Source organism: Cimex lectularius, unplaced genomic scaffold (assembly GCF_000648675.2).
Source record: "Cimex lectularius strain Harlan isolate CLEC.00 unplaced genomic scaffold, Clec_2.1 scaffold9, whole genome shotgun sequence".
Classification (NCBI taxonomy): Eukaryota; Metazoa; Arthropoda; class Insecta; order Hemiptera; family Cimicidae; genus Cimex; species Cimex lectularius.
The window spans coordinates 1,135,263-1,154,823 of record NW_019392733.1 but is presented as its reverse complement, the minus strand read 5'-3'; the positions used below and the strand labels follow the sequence as shown (position 1 = coordinate 1,154,823).

The window sequence follows — 19,561 nt, the reverse complement described above, 5'->3', positions numbered from 1 at the left end:
GCCAACCCAACCCCCTTATGAAATAATGATAAAATTGGCCGAGTTTCGGTTTCATTACTATCCCAAAAAATGTTTAAACGCTTTTTTATGTTAGACTCGGCGACCAATGCGGCGTTGCCACCATGGTTATGTTAACTTTCATTATCTTAACATATTCATACTCACATTTAATGATCTAATCATAAAGCTCTAATCCTACAATGGAATTGCAATATTTTTTCCACTCGGGAACAACATGGCGATTCGGCGCTCTAACGCTTTCCATAAAATCTACCCGTCCGCAAATGCACAACGACAATGCCCTAAATAGACAGTTGCCGTCAGCAGTTAATTTAATTTTAGTCGGGCTTAGCCCTGAGAAGGGCTGCTTAAACAACTTAAATTTAGCCCTGGAAAGGGCTGATTAGAATTTGATTTGGACACGTTGTCAGTCGACGCATAATGTACTACTGAATATCTGTTCTCGCCAAAAAAAAAAAAAAAGCTGTTTAATACTATATACAAAGTCAAAAACAGTCCTCGCGGAAAGCTTTCACAAGTTTAATACAAACAAAAAACATAAAGTAGCCAAATTCCGGATTAAAGTAAGTATTGATAGCAATTGTTTACAAATTTCAATTTAAACTTATTTTGGAGAAAAAACTTTCCCCTCTCTAACGATCTAACGTTATGACATGATTTCATGAAGTTTAAACTGAAAAAGGAGAGAAGTGAAAAATTTTATTAACACGTTTACTCTACCCCCTATCTTTTTCTCTTTGTACACCATTAAAATTCGTCCTTCTATCTGTTACACTTCAGCCAAAACTTTTTTAAAAATATTACAGAGAGATATAAACTTATGTTTATCCATTACCCTATTACAGACCAGCCAGCCTTCTCCAAGTAATGTCCCAATTCGTTGAAAGATTCGTTTTAAAACGCCTATACCCATCCTAGATTTACATGCCATTCCTTCACAACAATTTTGTTTTCGTCTTCATCATTCCACAATTCAGCAATTTTTCAGTGTTGTTGACATTATTTCCTGTTTTGAAAACAGAACGGCTCCGGTGCATTACTGCTGAGACCGAATGTCTCAGGTTTTTTTTTCTGGCATCCGGTCTCTTCAAACTAAAGCAGTTTTACCCACTCTTTATTGGCAAATCCTAAAATCCTATTTAGATAGATAGATTAGATCGTTGCTTCAGAATATGGTGCGGCAATGAGTCAATCTGACTAATTGAGGGTTGATTGAGTACTCAATATTCCGCCATTCGCTCTCTCACACTACACATTCACACCAATAAATACATTCACTCTCAACACACGCGAGGAATCAAAACTATCAGTGTGGCAATACCGATCCAGACAGGCGTCCCACAAGGGAGCATTCTTGGTCCCATCATATTATTTATACTGCACCTGCCAATACATCCCAACACCATGCTTCTGACCAGGACGATACCACAATTTTATCTTCTAACTCCAATTCTATTCAAGCCACGTTCAATATCCAGGAGCAACATGAACTCAAGAATGGAGCAAAAGGACGAAGTTGAAATTGAAACAAAGAGCTTGCCCACGTCTATACGTTTAACAGTAAAGAACTACTGACATCTACACAAGTAAAATACTTAGGGCTATTCGTAGTCGACTGATGTGGAATCCTCTCACAAGGTTCAAGCAACGTTTGGACAACTACACATACTTATAGGACAGATGACTTTGACCAATTTGGACATACTAAGCGTAGCTGTCGGGTCTGCCAAGCCATCTAACATCCAACGAATCCAACTATTCCAATCAAAAGTCTTCAGAAGAATTCTCCAAACTCCTTACTATGTCTCCAATTTATCCGCAATGACCTTAACATTCCTTTTGTCAAAGAATTGATCCATTCTCCACAAGTCTAACTCAACCCCCATCCTAACCCTACTGCTCAATCCATCTCCACTTTGTCAGGATGTTAAATCGCCTGATATACATGTACTGAGGCTGGTTCATATTTAAAAATGGAAATTCGTTACACTCGTGGTTCTGGTTATTTTTTCAGCCTTTCATATTCTCGCGAATTTTTTTCCCTTCGACTTTCCTTTCGTAATTGACAGAACGATAAGCTCAACACCCTTCACCCAAGAGAGGTGTTCAGAACGACCGACCGCAAGCTTAAGGGAGCGTAAATACCATCAGAAGCAAAACTTGCATTTAATTTTTTTTATTTGCTAATTAGTTTTTGCCAAAAAGCTTTCGACTGTCATTTATTGGGTTCATCTTTACTCGCGGGTTTGTTGAACTACTGAAACGCGTTTCGGCATTGCACCATTTTCAGTAAGGAACTTTATCCTGTATAAGAAATGATAGGAACATCACTATTTAGGAGTGTATTTATATTTGTATAGGGTGAGTCAATTTTGGACGCACAAAAGGACTTGCGTTCAAATTTGACTAACCACTAAAATTAAAAAAACCAATTTTTTTTGCCTGTGTCGGTATCGGTGTGTCGAAATCAGTCTCATATCTGTTTTTACATAGGGGAGGCACAGGAGAATCAAATTTGAACTCAACTAACGCTTTTTTCCTATGGTGTGTCTAAAACTGGCTCACTCTGTCCTATCTGTAGATCGAGTTGGCATCCGGACTTGATTGACATTCTTTGGAAGCTTACTGCCCTGTACTTCGGAGCCATTGAATCGGGTCGGTCTCGTCCCAAACACTGTATTTCCCATCCCTGAACTATTTCTACTTGAAACCTTCAGGAAAACCTCATACTACTGGAGGAGCCGATGTGAAAAAAATAATAAAGTTTAAACCAAAAAAATTCGCTAACATCATCTTCACTTAAAAGGTCTTCTGGTTTGCTCCCATCAAATGCCCCTTCCAACTATACACAAGGTGCGGTATCGAGAATGATAATGATGATGAATATGGATACTAGGAAATTGGGTTTTTGATCCTCAAGCACTGCAGCCTTCTGGCGTACTTTCCTATTTCTCTAGTTTAGTGAAATTGACTCGATCCCTCTCGTAAGGAGTACAGACTGTCGTTGATACAATTCCTTTCCCTAGGTTTTCCTTTGTACCCATGCTATAGCTCCATTGTGTGGTTCATTCTCATTAGAAGTGTATGGAATATGGAGGTTGTTTCTTCCTCCTCATTGTGTAATCTACGGGGTCATCTTTGAATATACCCATGTTACGTAGATGTTTTCCCAGATGCCTGTGGCCGGTAGTCATATCGCTTCTATTAGTTTAGCCCTCTGTACTTGTAGCAGTGCGTTTGTCAGTCTTGTTGAGGGTTGTTTTATCTTCTGCATTCTTTCCACTGGTGTGTATCAGGATATTAAACGTCAAAGTAAAGGCTTTTTCAAAATCGTTCAAGACTTGTAAATAATGAAGAGTTATATTCCAAGCCAGTAAGGAAGTTCAAGTGTTTGTCGATCGCGATTGTTTACGGAATAATCTACGAGATGGAAAAAGAACGTGTTTGGTTATAAACCCTAGTTCATCCTAGTCAATAATCAAACAGACTCCGATGTTTCTTCTTCCTGGCAATATTTGTAGAGGCTTATTTCTGCTGCTCGGAGTTATGTGCCTCCGAGCCTGTAGTGTCCAGTCAGCAGTTCTGCCGTTAGTCTGCGATGGCCCTTTATTGAACTTTTTCGCATGCTTTCGTCCTGGAATACAATCCCGTAGAACCGAGGACTTAGTACTAACCCATTGTCTGATAGAACGGTTTTGACAACTTGGTATACCGCAAGGGTTCAGAGCCGATAGATGTCCTCCAAATTCCTGTCCTGCTAGTGTCCCTTCTGATCTGTACCCAAACTAGGGTAGTTTTTGTCCCCAATGTCCTACAGGGCTTTGATGCAAATCCAAACGACTCTGGACTCTACTTCCAATGAATACCCTAACTCCGAGTAAATGGCTACTCTTTTGTTGGTAATACCCAGCCTTTCGATCTCCTTGAGACAATATTTGATAGAAAGACATTCATATTTATAACCAAGGCTAATATTCATTCTAGTCTTTGGTTTATTTCATAGATGTCCAGCCCTTGACCCATACTTGGTCTTAGAACTGTCTATAACTGAAATCCTTTTCTTCTACTCTGCTCGATCGGGCTCTATCTAAAAAAGTCTAAAAAATATATCTGTCGAGAAAATATCTAATCCATGGCCGAAGGGCAATATCTGCACAGGATTGCTTATGCCTCCGGGTTCTGCTGTTAACAATTAGCAGTCCTAACATATCATAGGCTTAGCAGTTCTGCCGTTAGTCTCGATCGCTCTTTAATAAACTTTTTAACATAGTTCTGTCTTGGAATACATTCCCATCGGGCCGAAGACTTATTCTTAACCCTGTCTAATGGATCAAGGCTTTTGGCAATTTGGTCTGCCAGAAAAGATAGGTAGGTCGATTATGTCCTGATTGAACTCGTTCTATATGCACTGGCACCCAAAGAAGGGTAATTTTTGTTTTCTCCAATGTCTGACAAGGGTTTAATGCAATCTTACACTTATTAGATAGTGGCTTATTGACGGTTCCAAAACCGACAAGGGTAGGGAGCTGGGGTCTTCGGGATGAGCCCCAAGACCGAACTGACGGTAAACCTAGGTAAATATGCTACAGTTTTCCTGTCTCAAATCGTAGCGATTGAACAATGCGCCAGAAAAATAAAAAGGCTAGGAATACATTCTCGGAAGATAGCCATTTTCTCTGACAGCAGGGTAGCACTTAGGGCCGTAGCCTCATGGGAGGCGAAGGCAAAGAGTGTTTGGAACAGCATGGAGGCCCTGACAGAAGTCAGTGACACTATTGACCTAACCCAGGCCAAAAAAGGTGCCAACATGGACTCGCTGGGCCCTGAACCCTACTGTGGTTTAGCAGCCTGCCACAAAAGAGGATACATGTTAAAATGGATTCTTGAGGCACGCGAAGAGATTCCTAGAAGTACCATCCGCAAAACTTACCAAAGAATTACTGGAAGACAACCGCAACACAACCAGGATTCTGGTTGGACTTCTGACAGGGCACTCTTAAGAAAGCACATGCACCGGATAGGAGTACAGACAGAAGAAACACTGTGCAGATACTACCAGGAAGAGGAGGAGACAGCAGAACATATTTTATGTTTCTGTGAAGGCCTACGTAGGTGCAGGTTCTTGCAACTAGGACAAGAAGAAAAACAAGCGAGATCCTACACTAAGGAGCCGCTGGCATAGCTGTGGAGGCTGGGTAATAACATGAAGCTGGCCAGTGTGTTATAAATAATAGGGGAGCACAATAGATCAGTTCAGGTCGAGGTGGCCTTGTGGCCGCCTCTTTTATCCTCAGATAGTGGCTTTACTGCGCCTGGTTGTCCGAGTAGATTGCTATTAATTTGTTTTAGGTTTAAGTTTTAAGTTTAGTAGTTCTGACGATGTAGTTTAGTAGTTCTAACGATGTCTTCCTAGATTTGTATCACGTATCTCTTCTCACTGTCAAATATTTATTTGGACAAATAATTCGAGAACCTTCTTGCAAGATTTGAAAGAAATTGCAGAACGCATCGGAGGAAGCAGGAAGAGACTCAGGACCATTCTTCGCAAGGACAACCGGATCAAGTTATCAAATACCTGGATGAATTAGGTCACCGATGTACTAGAAGTAGATCTTAATTAACAATCAATCTCACTGCCGTGCAACTGCCGCATTTCCTTAGTTTTAACTAATTAACATTCCATTGAACCCATCCAGTAGTATGTTCATATCTTTCTCAATTAACCTATGGGTTATGATTCGTTTGTCCTAATTCTTTGATGATAACTGCCTGTTAGAATAGTCGATGAGCCCAGAAGCAAATTGAGAGTTTTTATAATTCAGCTTGTTATTTTGCCTATTTTACCTGCCTGGTTGTTCGTGCCGCAGTTTGAAAATCGGGTTTTCTGACTTGTTTAGAGAAAATTTCATGAATAAATAACCAATTGCACTATCTAATCTCGATCTATAGTTGGTTGTTTGGATTTTTTTTTACCTAAGTCATAATTGTTCGCAAGGGTTTCTTTGAATATAATAATACCACGTGCATGTTTTGTTGGTCATAGTTGTTCTTACACCACAAATATTCATAGTTTTACCACTTTAGTGGCCTGCGTGTACCAGTACCTCCTATGAAACAGTAAAAAGTTCCATAACCTTTTTGAAAATGTTGCTGAAAGATATTTACTAATTGTAAAAAATAATCGAGTTCCAGGGTAAGCATATTACTGGCATTTACATTAAATCCATTATATTTAGTGGTCTATTGTCCAACTTACTTCTTTCAAGTGTCACGAGCGGGGTTCGAATCCCACTCGTGAAAATAACTTTTTCATTTCAATCAAAACCTTACGTAAAAAGATTAATTAATTTACATTGAAGTTCAAGGCATTTTGAATCTTATTAAGATGGAACTGAGATGGTGGAAGCTTGAAGATACGTACATACAAAAAAATCAATCTTCTAAAAATAACAATAATTTCAAGTTTTAGGAGTACAAGAAACAAAAATTACGCAACTCGACGATACGAATTATTAACTATTATTACGAAACTGAAGAGAAATTCCGCACGTGGCATCATTAGGGCAGTGAAGGTAGTTTAGGATTTTGAAACTGGAGTTTATTGATATACTCTTACGGAAGCCCGGATATTGCATCGAGGATTGTCAGTCTGGTGAATATCGAGGCGGAAGAAGGCCTAGAGATTCTTTGTGTTAGTCGGACAAGCCAGACAACAAGGAGGACCCGCATAAAGGAGCAAGAACAATGGCAATTACATTGGAGTGTAGGTGTACCCAGCGCATTCTTTTCTTTTAGTCTTTTCACCTCACTAACAAGGTTGATTGTCGGTACCGTCGATATGTTTATGCTTTTCAGCAAAAAATACTAAGGAGAGAAACATGGCAGTGCCAGGATTCTTAATTTTTTAAAAAGCTCTCAACATAGTTAGCGGGACACCGCATGGGCTACATAACGTCCATAACCATGTTTATAAAGAAAAATTTATTCTTTCATTCAAATTTATTGTTTCATCAAAGAAAACAAGTCCGGGATTTTGCAACCATTGACAAGCCGAAGTTACTTAGCTGCTTTTATCTCTTTTCAAGTAAAACCAAATACGTACCTGTAACTGCTGAAGTCAGTTTCGACATACGAAGTGTTGTGTAATAGTAACAGCGTGTATAAATAGTGCCAATTGGAAAATAGGCCGGATGTTTTAAATTTAGTGAGAATGTGGGCTAACCCGATTTCACCGGTTAAATGCTTGCGTGAAGTTTTAATGACCGCAAGTCGTCTATCATTCCCCGTGAATATGTTTTACGAGTTGATTTTTCCTCTACAATAAAAAGATTCTACTTTTTATCATAGATAGTTTTGTTCTTTTCAATTATAGACCATTTACTGGCCTAAAGGAAAGTTACAAAATTGTCGGAATGCCGAACTCAATTTTCTAAAAACCCGTGAAAAAAAATCTATATTCTGTAGGAGTTTGAGATGACAAAGGATGCTATGCTTTGTTCTAACTTATTCAAGTAAGCAAACAAGCCGTGAGATATTTGCTTAGTGTGAAAGTGTCTAAAACGTTTAGACTTTTCTGAGATTAAATTTTTGAAGAAGAAGACAGACAGAGTCATAATGTCCAAGGCTCATATGCATTCTCGTTTTTGGTTTATTCCGTACAATACAGTCCTCACCGACGGCTGCAGCGACAGTAGCCTCGCGGACTCCAAAATTTCCCTGCGACTAGATATTTGAAAATGTTCTCACGGTCGCCAGAAATGAAAAACGTGTAAAATTGGCTCGAAACAAATGTTAAAAATGTTACGTCAGTGTCTTTAGCTACCGGTCATGAAACAGCCGGAAAAATATGTCTTTGTGGTATTTGGAGGATGCCGTGCCAACAAACAGGTTGGTTGCCCAACTTATACAATCGGGGAGAAATGCGAAGATATCGCCATCGCCCCTTGGAAGGAAGGAACGCTGCCTCGGGGCGCTTCTCCGGTGAATTCACGGTCGAAAATAGCACACTTTTCGTCATGCGGTTCCGCGTAGTTTTCTTTTCCCACGGGTTTAATTTCTCTTTCGATTTTATCAAATTTTCCTGATTTGCTGTAACGATTGCCCTGAGGAAGAGTTTACCCCACAAATTTCCTTATAAATTGTTCACGTACATTCAAAACAAGATGCCAGCCAAAAAAAGAAAAGGTACCAACCCTCTCATACTAATAAAAGAGATACTAATAAAAACTTGACCCCCAGATCCAACACAGAAGAGTGGATGATTTTCGTACTTTTCCTCGGCTGTAAAGAATTAAAGTTATTCTTTAAAAACTCTGGGAAACCACCACGTGATCCTGCGAATTATAGACATGTAATAAGCCTCCTCAGCGCAATCAGTAAAATCTTTGAAAAAATCCTGCTGAGTCACATAACTCAACACTTACAGACAAAAGACATCATTGAATGTCAGCGTGGGTTTCGTCCCGGGCTGAGTACAATTTGCTAGAGTTGTCAACCATATCACGCTAAATTTTAACAGCAAAGAGCATACGGGCTTATTCTACTTGACGTGGAGAAGCCTTCGACACAGTTTGACATAATGGCATTGTCTACAAGGCTCAGTCTTAGGGCAAACTCTTTTTACCGTTATTATAACGTACTCCCAAAACACGAATGCGAAATGGCGATATACGCTGACGACTTAGCTTCATATTGCTCATCGTGGAGGGTTGGTGCATCTTTCCATCTGTGCAGTAATTTGGGTGATTATACATATTTTTATATCTATTTATATATACATGTCTTTCTTATTTATGCATTTATCCCAGGTCCCTGATCATGGGGAAATCATTGGTAACGAGTCGGCTGATATACTTCCTAAAAAAGAAGCCTTGAAACAACCTATATGTTCAAATCCATATTGTGCTATAAACGATAGCTATATTAACAGAAAACTGGAATCTTGCATAACTAACGAAAACAAGAAATGCTGAGAAAAAAGTCCAGACATGAGGCAAGCCAAAAGTCTACTCGCAAAAACAACTCAATGGGAGCAAGTGCAAATCTGTTTATTAATCTGTGTCATTTCCAACCAAGATGGTTGAGAAGAAAAATTGTAAATTCCGCTTAACAGAACGGACATGTTGCAATTAATTATCACCTTCAAAATATGGGATTAATGTTGAATATATCTAGAAGATACTCCTGAGAAGCCCTAGCCATCCTTTTAAAAATATATGAAGAAAACTGCCCACAACCTCTGCAATAGCTAGGAAGAGGCCGTGGTACCTAAGAAAACCATTTTTGAGTAATATAGAACTCCAAATAGACGAAAGTTTAAATGCTAAAGGAACAAATCGTTACGAGTCCATATGGAAAGTAAAAAAACTGTTTATCATGTCATTAACCAAATTTGGTCTCGTTGCGATATTAAAGAAATTATGGGTTATACCGTGTGGAAAATCCGATTGATATTATGTATAATGCACATAGTAGGCCGAGAATCATCCACCTCGGGCAGACGTTGGTCTTATCCGTACGGCCGCAGAAGTTGGAATCCAGGGGATATCAACAGCAAGGTCATTTCAGCCTCCAAAGCAATCATTTTCTAATTGCAAACCCATCTACACTGTCACTCACCCTTAAATACATTCTTTCTTATTTACATAACATTCACACAGGGGGTGGAGTACTCGACATTTCTCTATCACCCTCTACACTTTTGTATAACTAACTAAATGAGGGTTGATGAAGTATTCAATATCCCGTCATCATTCCTCCCAACTACCCATTTTCGCTAATAAATACATTCACTTTCAACACACCAGGGTAGACAAAAATATCAGCATTGTATACATCAAACAACTCTGTTTCCTCTGAGAATAGCACAGGGGACCTAAATACGCGCTGCCGTGCACAGAATCAGAACAGTTCTCATTTCGGGTTGCAATCCTACACGCCTGTATGTGAAGTCCAACACTCATCAATTAAATGGCAATCTTTTCGTACATATGGGACATATACGCGAACCACAGGTCCATCTGTCATTTTAAACTCAACAATGAATAATTTTTAAGATTATTACCTGGAAACCGTATTAAATAAAATCTAATATTTTGTCTTTTTTTCAGGTATGCATATATTGGCGCGTCAATATTGTAAGTAGTTTTCTATGTTAAAAGGATTAATTTGAAATAAAAAACAGTCAATTTGAAGTTATAATGACTAATATGGAAGTAAAAAGGTTTATTTTGGAAGTAAAAAGGGTTAATGTGAAAGTTACAAAGGTTAATTTTAAATTAAAAACTACTTAACTTTACTCTATTGAGCTGGATTGGCATTAAGCTCATGTAAACTATCCTAAAAAAAGCTAGAGAAAAGGAGTTTTAATTTAAAAAAAGTTTATGTTTGAAATTCAGTCGGACGTAATGATCAAGATGATTTTCAACTCTGCTCGATACAACTCGAGAGACGCTATGCTGGCTCAAAAACACCCCGCTTTGGCATTTGAGTCCAGGTCGAAGGAGGCGTCCCATAAGGAGCATTCTTGATCCCGTCCTCTATACTATTTGCACTGCCCTGTCGATACGTCTCAACCCATCCCTTACAACCTACGGAGACGATACCACAATTTTATCTCTTATTACAAACTTACTTAAATCTCGGCAGACCAAAAATTATGGGCAAGCAGGGAGCCGGAAAAGACAGTCGCCCATGTTCCACTGGCTCTTACAAGCTGTTGTCAATCAGCTTTCAAAATAAATATATAACCATATAGGATGGCCCTGTAGGAACCATATAGGACATTAACATATAGGATATGTTCCAATCTTTACAAAATTTTTAAATGCAATCAAATGGCATCCTTCCTTGGAATTGAGTGGGACACATCGAACAATACACATTATACACACATACTAGGGTTTTGGCCCACAATAAGTGTCCGTGTGTCAGCCTCGCACCTTCACCTTAATTCCCACTCTTGCAATGTGTCTGAATAAGACGAGAAACGAGAAAAACTATCAGTGGGGATTGACCACAGAAACAATTACAGAAAGAACAATGGATTACATATGCAAATAAAACAATTCAGCTCATACTCAACGTAATATTGTACAACTGTCATTAAAGATTCACACCGGCACCCATTTACGAAATACTATCGCCATGACTTCCCCGTCCTGTGATGGTTTTTTTAAATAGTCCGAAGACCTACGTGGTCGTCCGATCAGGAGCGTTGATAATTTCTATTAAGGCTGAAAACAAATTCACTAGGACTTTTGCAATAGAAATTTTGAAAATCAGTTCCTAAAGTAAGGTAAATATAACTTAGGACTTATGTTTGTCACAAAGAGAATTCTCTTTTGAAACCCTTGTACAGTTATTTTTAATGGGCTTAGAATGTGTCTAAATCTCGACTCTCAACTTCGTGTGGAAATGGTTGGCAAATTGTAGCAAATTGGGAAATAAACAAGGATATCCGAATAGGAAGTGCTGTCCTAAGGCGGTCCCGTAAACACACTCGAATTAGGCGTAACCTTTAGAATAAGGCAACTTTCTCTGAAACACAAACGTCTTACGCAATGTTTAGATACTTCATTCACAAGGCAAAAACGGACTTTTCCTCGACTTTCGTCGTTATTAACCTGGAAATATCGACACCCGGTTTTCACACGTGCGTGCACATGTGCATCATGTCTTCGGGGCGTTTTTCGACATCCAGGAGCGGACTGGGTTTTATTAAAAACCCGCGAAAGTACAGAGAGAAACACCTCTCGTAATAGTGTAACAGCTAACATTTCCTCATTGATTACCTATTTTAGAAAAATTAATTATCTTCCAGGTGGGCAGTGGGGAAGTCGATTTCCGGATGTTAAACTTATGACGCCATAGTTCTATCTCAACTTTTTACAATATAAATTGGCAGTAAAAAGGCCTTATTTTCCTTAAAGCTGCTGAGAGAGAGGTAGACTTGGAGTTTCTTAGCTAAGATCTGAGAAACCTTGATTTGTGATCTCTGAAATCATCCATTTGTTCAGTTCCTGCAGACTGCACCTGATTTTGCTAGTTTGCCAGCCTGATCGTTTCAGTTTGACACCATCATCAGAACCTGATACCAGGAGATGTGTTAGGCATTCCCTTAGAAAAGGAGCCGTTGGCAAGGCAATGGAGGTTGATCAATAAACTGAAGCTGGCCTCCAAAAATAGAGGAGCACAATAGATCTACTCAGGTTGAGGTGCAGAAGGTCTTGTGGCTGCCTCTTTTATCCCTGTGATACTAAGAAATGGGGTTTCTTGTACCCGAAGCACTGCGTCTTTCTGCTTTATTGTACTTTCCTAGTTCCTTAGTTCTGTGCAATCGACTCGTTCCGTCTCCGAAAGAGTAGGTCATTGGCTCTTTCGGGTTTTCTTTGTATCCCAGTTTCTGCATGGAGCGGTTGCTTTGCATTCCAAGATGACATGAGTGGCTATTTCTTCCTCCTCATTGCCTAGCCTACAAATGGTATCGTTGAATATGCTCATTTTGTGTAGATGTGTTTCCCCAAGTTTTGTTGATTTTGGATGCATCCACTGACTCATTTTAATGTGCGTCTTATCAAGCTGCGTCGCTAATCCTTCTTGCCTGTTTACCTTTTAATCATTTTTTAAGCGTTTCCTGTTTACAGAGTTTAATTGCATGGATGCCATCTTGGATTGATGGTGTGGGGCCTGGAGGTTTCGTTAGGCCAAGATTTTGGGATATTGACTCCTGTTTCCATGAAAGACTTTGGTTAAAGATAAATCCCAGACGTGCCCTTTTCTTGGTAAAGGTAACCAGGTTTTTTCAGGGTGTGTAGACTAGCATTTCCTTTTTCCACTATTTGTCTGTTATTTTGAGTTCGTATCGCCGATTGAGAAGAAATATTCCCAATTGCGAAACATTACAAACAATTTCAGAATTAAAAGTTTACCCAATGACAGGACATCACTTTAGTCGCTAATCCGAAAGAAATCTGCCCAATGAGAAAAAAGCGAGATCAGGATATCCAGTAGATAAGACATGATAATCATTAATATGCAAATTGCATAAAACCTTGGTCCATTCAACTGACGGTAACAATATTTTGAAATACTTATATTTCCATTTTATATAATTCCTCTTCTAATAGAACATAAGTCAATTGAATGAATTTCCTGTTCAAAAGTAGATTTTCATTGTAGAATGCTTCTTCTTCTTATTCCCAAGGAATGACTTATCTAAACCAGGCGTCTTGTATGGCCAAGTAAAAGGTAAAGACTTGGTACAGGGAAAGCGGACGTAATTCAATAGATGTTTTTGAAGAGTTTTTCTCATTTCAAACTGATCTCTTAAGTACCAATGTCCCACTAGCACTAGTTTACTTTACTGTCGTAAATTTGTATTGATCAAAGTTTTTCCCTGTTCGGGGATCAGCTGCTGACGAGCCAGCAAGAGCTGAACTGACACCGAATTTATTATAAATTAAATATCAATGTCTACTTTGAAATTCCATAAAACACATGTTGCCCTTAGACCGCATGACCTGAGAGCAGTACGCTTGATTTTGTCAATGTTTTACTTTAACTTTTGTCCTGCTAAGGGGATATCCGTGACAGATGCTTCTGCTGCTCTTGAGAGTTTATGTAAGCGTTCAGTAAGTTTCAGTAGTTTCTTATAAAGATTTTAGTTTCTTCAACCAAATACTTATCCTGCTGAGGCGATAGTTAGTTAACATCGATTCGGCAGCTTTTAAACTCTTAGGAGGCATTCCAATATCTCACAAATGCTAGTTTGCACTAGCTTCGTAAGCTTTAAAACCAAGTTTCCTGCTGGTTGTTCGGTGATCAAGTGTCAAAACATCAAGTTCCGAATTTATTGCTCAACATCACAGGACGGGACGACAGGTTACGAAAACCACTAAGATTTTTCAATGTTTTACTATAACTTTAGTCCTGCTGAATTATAGTTTATGGGAGATACTTCTTTAGCTCTTGAGAGTAGTAGTGGTCGTTTAAAGTAGTGCTGGAAATTCTATTTCGCTTGGATGTTACCCGGAGCTTGTTCGCAGAGATGATCCTCGATCCTTTTAAAACGTTATTGCCACCTTGTTGTTATTGGTAATCTAACTCTTCTTTCATGGTTCATCTGGAGATTTGGGCAGGTTGCTGAATAGCTTAACCCTCTTACTTCGCATATGGGATATTAAGCGTTTTTTGAAAACAAAGAAAACATAGTATAGTTTTTCGTTATAACATAGAAAATATCAACTGGTTAAATAGCTACGTTATCCACACTTTCCCATGTTTGGTTATGTGACAGACTGAACACCATGACGAATCTGCACATTACAATCCATACTAACAATAATTGATTCAAGTTTGACACTGCCACGTCTAAATCAGTTAAATATTCCAGGTTTTTTTGGTAGAATAAACTATGCCAACTACAGTCCAATCAATCAGATTATATTCATTCTTCCTGTAACATAAGCTTTCAGAACGTATTCCGTCGGGGGCTACCGCCTGCTGAGATTCGATCTGGATTATTCCAGTCACGGTTAGTGGACTAGTTCCTATCGCGTGATTACGAGAATACTCAAAACGTGTGCGATTTCTTATACTGTTTCTTCCTGCTGACAAGGTAAAAAAACAGCAACAAAAAGTCCCTAACGAAGCGTCACATCGGTCAATACTGTTTTAATTTACCCTAGAGATGTAATTATAAAACGTTTTGCAACATTTTAAACAGGAGTAAACTAATAAGAGCAGTTACGATTTTAATATAGTAAGGATGTATATAATATATAATTGTTGGCCCAATTTTCAAGTCCGGCCCGGAGGACCAAAAAATTTGGCTGGCAGATCGCACGCCAGCTATTTATTAGAATGTTTTTTTAAATTAAATTATAGTTTTAGAATTATTTCAAGCAGGTGCGTTTGACCTTATTTGTGGTATACATTTACCACTACTTTGGTCAGAATATAAAAAAATCTTATTTTCTTCTTGGATAGTTTTATTATTCAGTCACCCTTAGAGGACATACCGTCATGAAAGATCCTTTTTCTATATAATTAACTCTTCTAGTTAGGGGACACACTAAATAAAGGACGTGAACAATGTCTTGTCAAAAAAGCATGTATTTTATATTATACATATAGAAATATATAAAAGCACATTAAGGACAGACAAACCACGATGATCGTAAAAAAGCTAAGTTAGAGCTTCATAACTCCGCAGACCTCAAGAGTCACAATAAAAATATTGAAGGTTTATTAGTTGACGTTCCATTTCGAATTTACATACAATTCGAGGCTAACCATTAGTTTGATGAGCATGACTTTGATTGACTAAAAAATTATGTTATCTTAGTATATTATATTTTTTAAATGATCTCAGTTCATTTTCTTTTTGCGGCTAGATCGATATTTTGAAACCTGTCCAATATATCAAAATTCGGTTCATTCTTAAGGCTATAATAAATAACCCGTGATAACCACTGTTAATCAGTTAGTGAGGTAGTGATTAGGATTAAGTTCGTGCAAACTACCCTAAAGAAACTAAAGCGAGGTTTGATAATGAAACGCTTCATGTTCGAAGATTAGTCCAGGTCGGGTCCTGATGATCAAGATGAATCTCATCCCTGCTCAACGCATCTCGAGAGATATTTTCACTAATAAATACATTCACTCTCAACACACATTAGGGTACAGAAAAATATTAGCAGTATACACAGTAAAACTATCTGTTTTCTCCAATGTTCGGTACAGGAAAATACTCGCTACTGTGCTCAAGCACGATTCTTACATAGGGTGGCATTCCTACACGCTCTCTTTATGAGCCAAGTACTCTTCAATTAAATTGGACGGAACGAGCAAACTTGCTCTTCTACTTAACTGTACTATACTGAGTGATTAGCATTAATCTAGCCTAAAAAAGCCAAAACGAGCTTGGATGTAAAAAAAAAATTAAGTTCAAGTTCCTGACGATGAAGATGATTCTCAGCTCTGCTCGATCCAACTCGAGAGACGATATCCTTGCTCAATATCACCCAGCTTTGGTATTTGAGGCCAGGACGAAGGAGGCGACCTCCCACAAGGGTACTTGTGTCTCTCGGTCCCAACCTCTATACTATTTACGCTGCACAGATACATCCCAACACCATCATTCAAACTACGCGGATGATACTGCAATTTATTTCCTAATTCCTAGTTAAATTTTGGCAGACGTTTCTACCCAAAGAAGATGAAACAGCCCCCCCCCCGACATAGGGGAATTTTACTTCTGTTGCATCTATTTTTTCATTATTGGGAAAAATATATATATTAATTAGTAGAGTCAATTAATTAATTAAATAAATTGGCTCTTGCTTGAAGAATTAGAGATTTCATTTTTCCAAATTAAAAACAGTTTGTACCGTTGAATTTAGGATCAAAAAGCCTTTTAAAGGCTATACAGTATGTGTGGTGATTAGTGACCGTTAATCGATATTTATTTAGAAATCGTGAGGTGCGGTCTGGTGTGATGTAGGTTTCAAAAAAACATTTTCTTTATCGTGCCAACTTTTCGATCTTTATTGAGCCCTGAAGATGATCTCAATAAAGATCGAAACGTTGGCACGATAAAGAAAATGTTTTTCTGAAACGTACATCACACCAGACCGCATCTCACGATTTCTAAATAAATAAGTAATGAGTATCTTGCCATTTGAAGTAGTTAACCCTCTTTTCGTAGCATGGGCAGTTAGATCAATTCTTTTGATAGATACTATTGCTCATAGATACTAGGCCAAAAATAAAAGTTTATGTAACGTAATTAAGATAGTTTTGAAACTATCTACCAAAAACTTAATTATGTCAATATGTAGACACATTTAAGAATGTGAGATATCCTCCTGTGTTGATAAACATATTGTTTGATAGTTATCTATCATCCTGATCTACCTATCCTCGCTGATATAATATCACCCAAACTCTGAAGATGGCGAAATGCCGAAACGCGTCTGAATTAACAAAAATCAGGAAACAGGAAGTTAGGGAACTAGCAAACAATTTATTTAAGATAGAAATAATAAAGGTGAAATGATAAAACATTTTAACAAACATAAGTTAAACAAGAATTATCTTTTAAAGATATATATTTAAAATTGTTTTGCCCTGATGATGACCTTAAAATAGGTCGAAAGCCTTGGCAGGAACAATTGAATTTATTTCGTCATCCAGACCATACCAAGATCCAGATTATTCGGATGTTGGCCGATGGTACTGTCAGTAAATATGCCAATTTTTATAGAAATTAGTTTCGAAGAATGCTCTAACGCCCTTGAGATAATCGTGGATGAGTAGCATAGCGTTGCAAGTGGTACCTATAAAAAATCAATCAATATTTTTTTGGAGACGTTGTCGTTCGATGCGATTAGCGATGCCATTTTAACAATATTGTAGGACTAATCAAATAATCGTTATACTGACTGTAGCTGAGTTGAAACAGGCTATGGTTGTGTTTATTCACAAGGGTGTATTTGGTTTTTTCTTAGCTTCCGTTAATCGAATTTCGAATCGGGTTCAAGTTTAAGATCGAATTTTATTTTTCAACCGGGTCGAACGTTATCATTCGATTATATAAATGGAACGATTCCCAGTTCCCGATTTTGATTACATTACGCAAGCTGTGTAGCGTACGTGAGCTATGACTCGTCAGCTCGGGTGAAATTGCCTGTTCCGGTTTCGTTCTGGGTGCTTTGTTTTCTGGGAATGGTAAAAGGAACCGGGAATCTAATTACGAATTGTTGAGAAATTATAGAAAACGCATTGTTCAAAATGTAAATCCTTTGTATACAGTTTGGAATTGGAAATTTCTAAAATCAGATCACTGCTTAACGACCATGAAATAACAGCACATTATGAACTATTTTATATGTACATACATACACGTGTACAGAGTTGAGCTACTCTTCTTGTAGTCCACCGGCAATTCCAGCTTTTGCGATTTACAATCTTGATTTTAAATAACAAATCTGTAAAGTATCGTATATATCTTATAGCATATAAGTAAGGTATTGAGTAGTCTGGACTACCCAATATTCCGCCATCGGCCCTCTCATACTACACGTTCACGCTAATAAATGCATTCAGTTACAACACTTACTGGGGGACACAAAACTATCAGTACTAAGTACAATAAAACAACTCTGTTTCCTCCAAGAATCTGAAGAGATGTCCCAGATACTCGTTACCCTCAATTCTCATGTTGGGTGGCATTTCTATACGCTCTCAATAAGGAGCCAAGCGCCCTTCAAATAGGTGAGACAAATCGATTAGTCTTTCTCACATGCCGGAACATACGCGGTCTTTGACCGAAAATGAAACGTCCGTGTCGCATGTACTCATGTAAGGATATCCTTTCTTCTATGAGTCGGGTCGTCCGAGGGCCACCTATCGGCTCCTGATAAGCGAGAGCTTCTCTGCTGATCCGCCCACTATCATACTACTATCATATTGTTGCTTTCTTCTTTTGGTTACTTAATATTCCGCTTTCGGCCTTCTCATACTACGCATTCATGCCTATAAATACATTCATTTTCAGCACATGTTAGGAGATAGAAAACTTTCAGCGCTGTGTACAATAAAACAACCCTGGATTGATAATGATTGCTCTGACCAATCTTGAATGATCAAGGTAATGCTCAACTCTGCTCGATGCAACTCGAGAGACGCATCCTGGCTCAAAAACACCCCGTCCATATCAAAGGAGGTGCCCTACAAGGGAGCATTCTTGGTCCCCTCCTATACTGTTTATACTGCACCTGCCGATACATCCCAACACCATCCTTACAACCTATTATATACCGGATTTTTATCTTTAGGAGCATCTGGAAGCTCATCGAATAGTGTAAAATTTGGAAAATAAAACTGAACAAGAACAAACGCACCCAAATTCACCTTAAATAAACAGCTTTGCCGGCTATACGTTTATAACAAGGAAGTAATGACATATTCACAGGTAAAATACCTAAGACTGTAAAGAACAAACTTATACTGTACTAAAAAGTACATCGACTTATCTGTACCCACAGAACGGAGCTGTGGGGATACCACCAAATTATGTAATATCAAGCTACCCTTCGTTAAGGAATTGATCCGTTCCCTCTTTTTCATGTTTTACTCCAATCTTTTAAGCCTCTGCTCAACCCATCTTCACTGCCAGCCACCCCAAATACCACCCTCCAAGTGGCCTCAAACAAGAAGGGATGAAGCTAAGAAAAGATGACAGGATGACTGTGTCGCAAAAGCGCATATAATATATTAGGAAGAACAGCAATGTCCTATGCATATTTTGAATAAAATGGCCTCTAGGATGGTGCCCTGGAGGACACTGCTTTAAAGTGAATGTATAAAGAAAAGGTAGCCCCCGGAGAGATGCGGCAGTACCGGTCTGTCAGACAGGATTTAATCATTTTAATTTTTTTACACTGTTAGTGTTGTGGCTGGGTTTTTTTTTAGCATAAAAAAACAATTTGTAATGTGTATATTGATCTACAGGATACAAAAAATAAATAAAAATATC

General features: G+C 38.4%; 1 protein-coding gene and 1 long non-coding RNA gene across 2 annotated transcripts in view; both read left to right on the top strand.

The window, feature by feature from the left end:
- Positions 1 to 19,561, top strand: part of LOC106665347 (flotillin-2) — a 176,306-nt gene that overhangs the window by 44,270 nt on the left and 112,475 nt on the right. The gene's annotated exons all lie outside the window — the stretch shown is intronic.
- The window catches only part of LOC112126918, an 86,968-nt gene that overhangs the window by 6,235 nt on the left and 61,172 nt on the right, over positions 1 to 19,561 (top strand). The window contains exon 2 of the long non-coding RNA XR_002910306.1: positions 10,131 to 10,157. This is a non-coding gene — a long non-coding RNA (uncharacterized LOC112126918). The remainder of the gene's footprint in view (positions 1 to 10,130; positions 10,158 to 19,561) is intronic.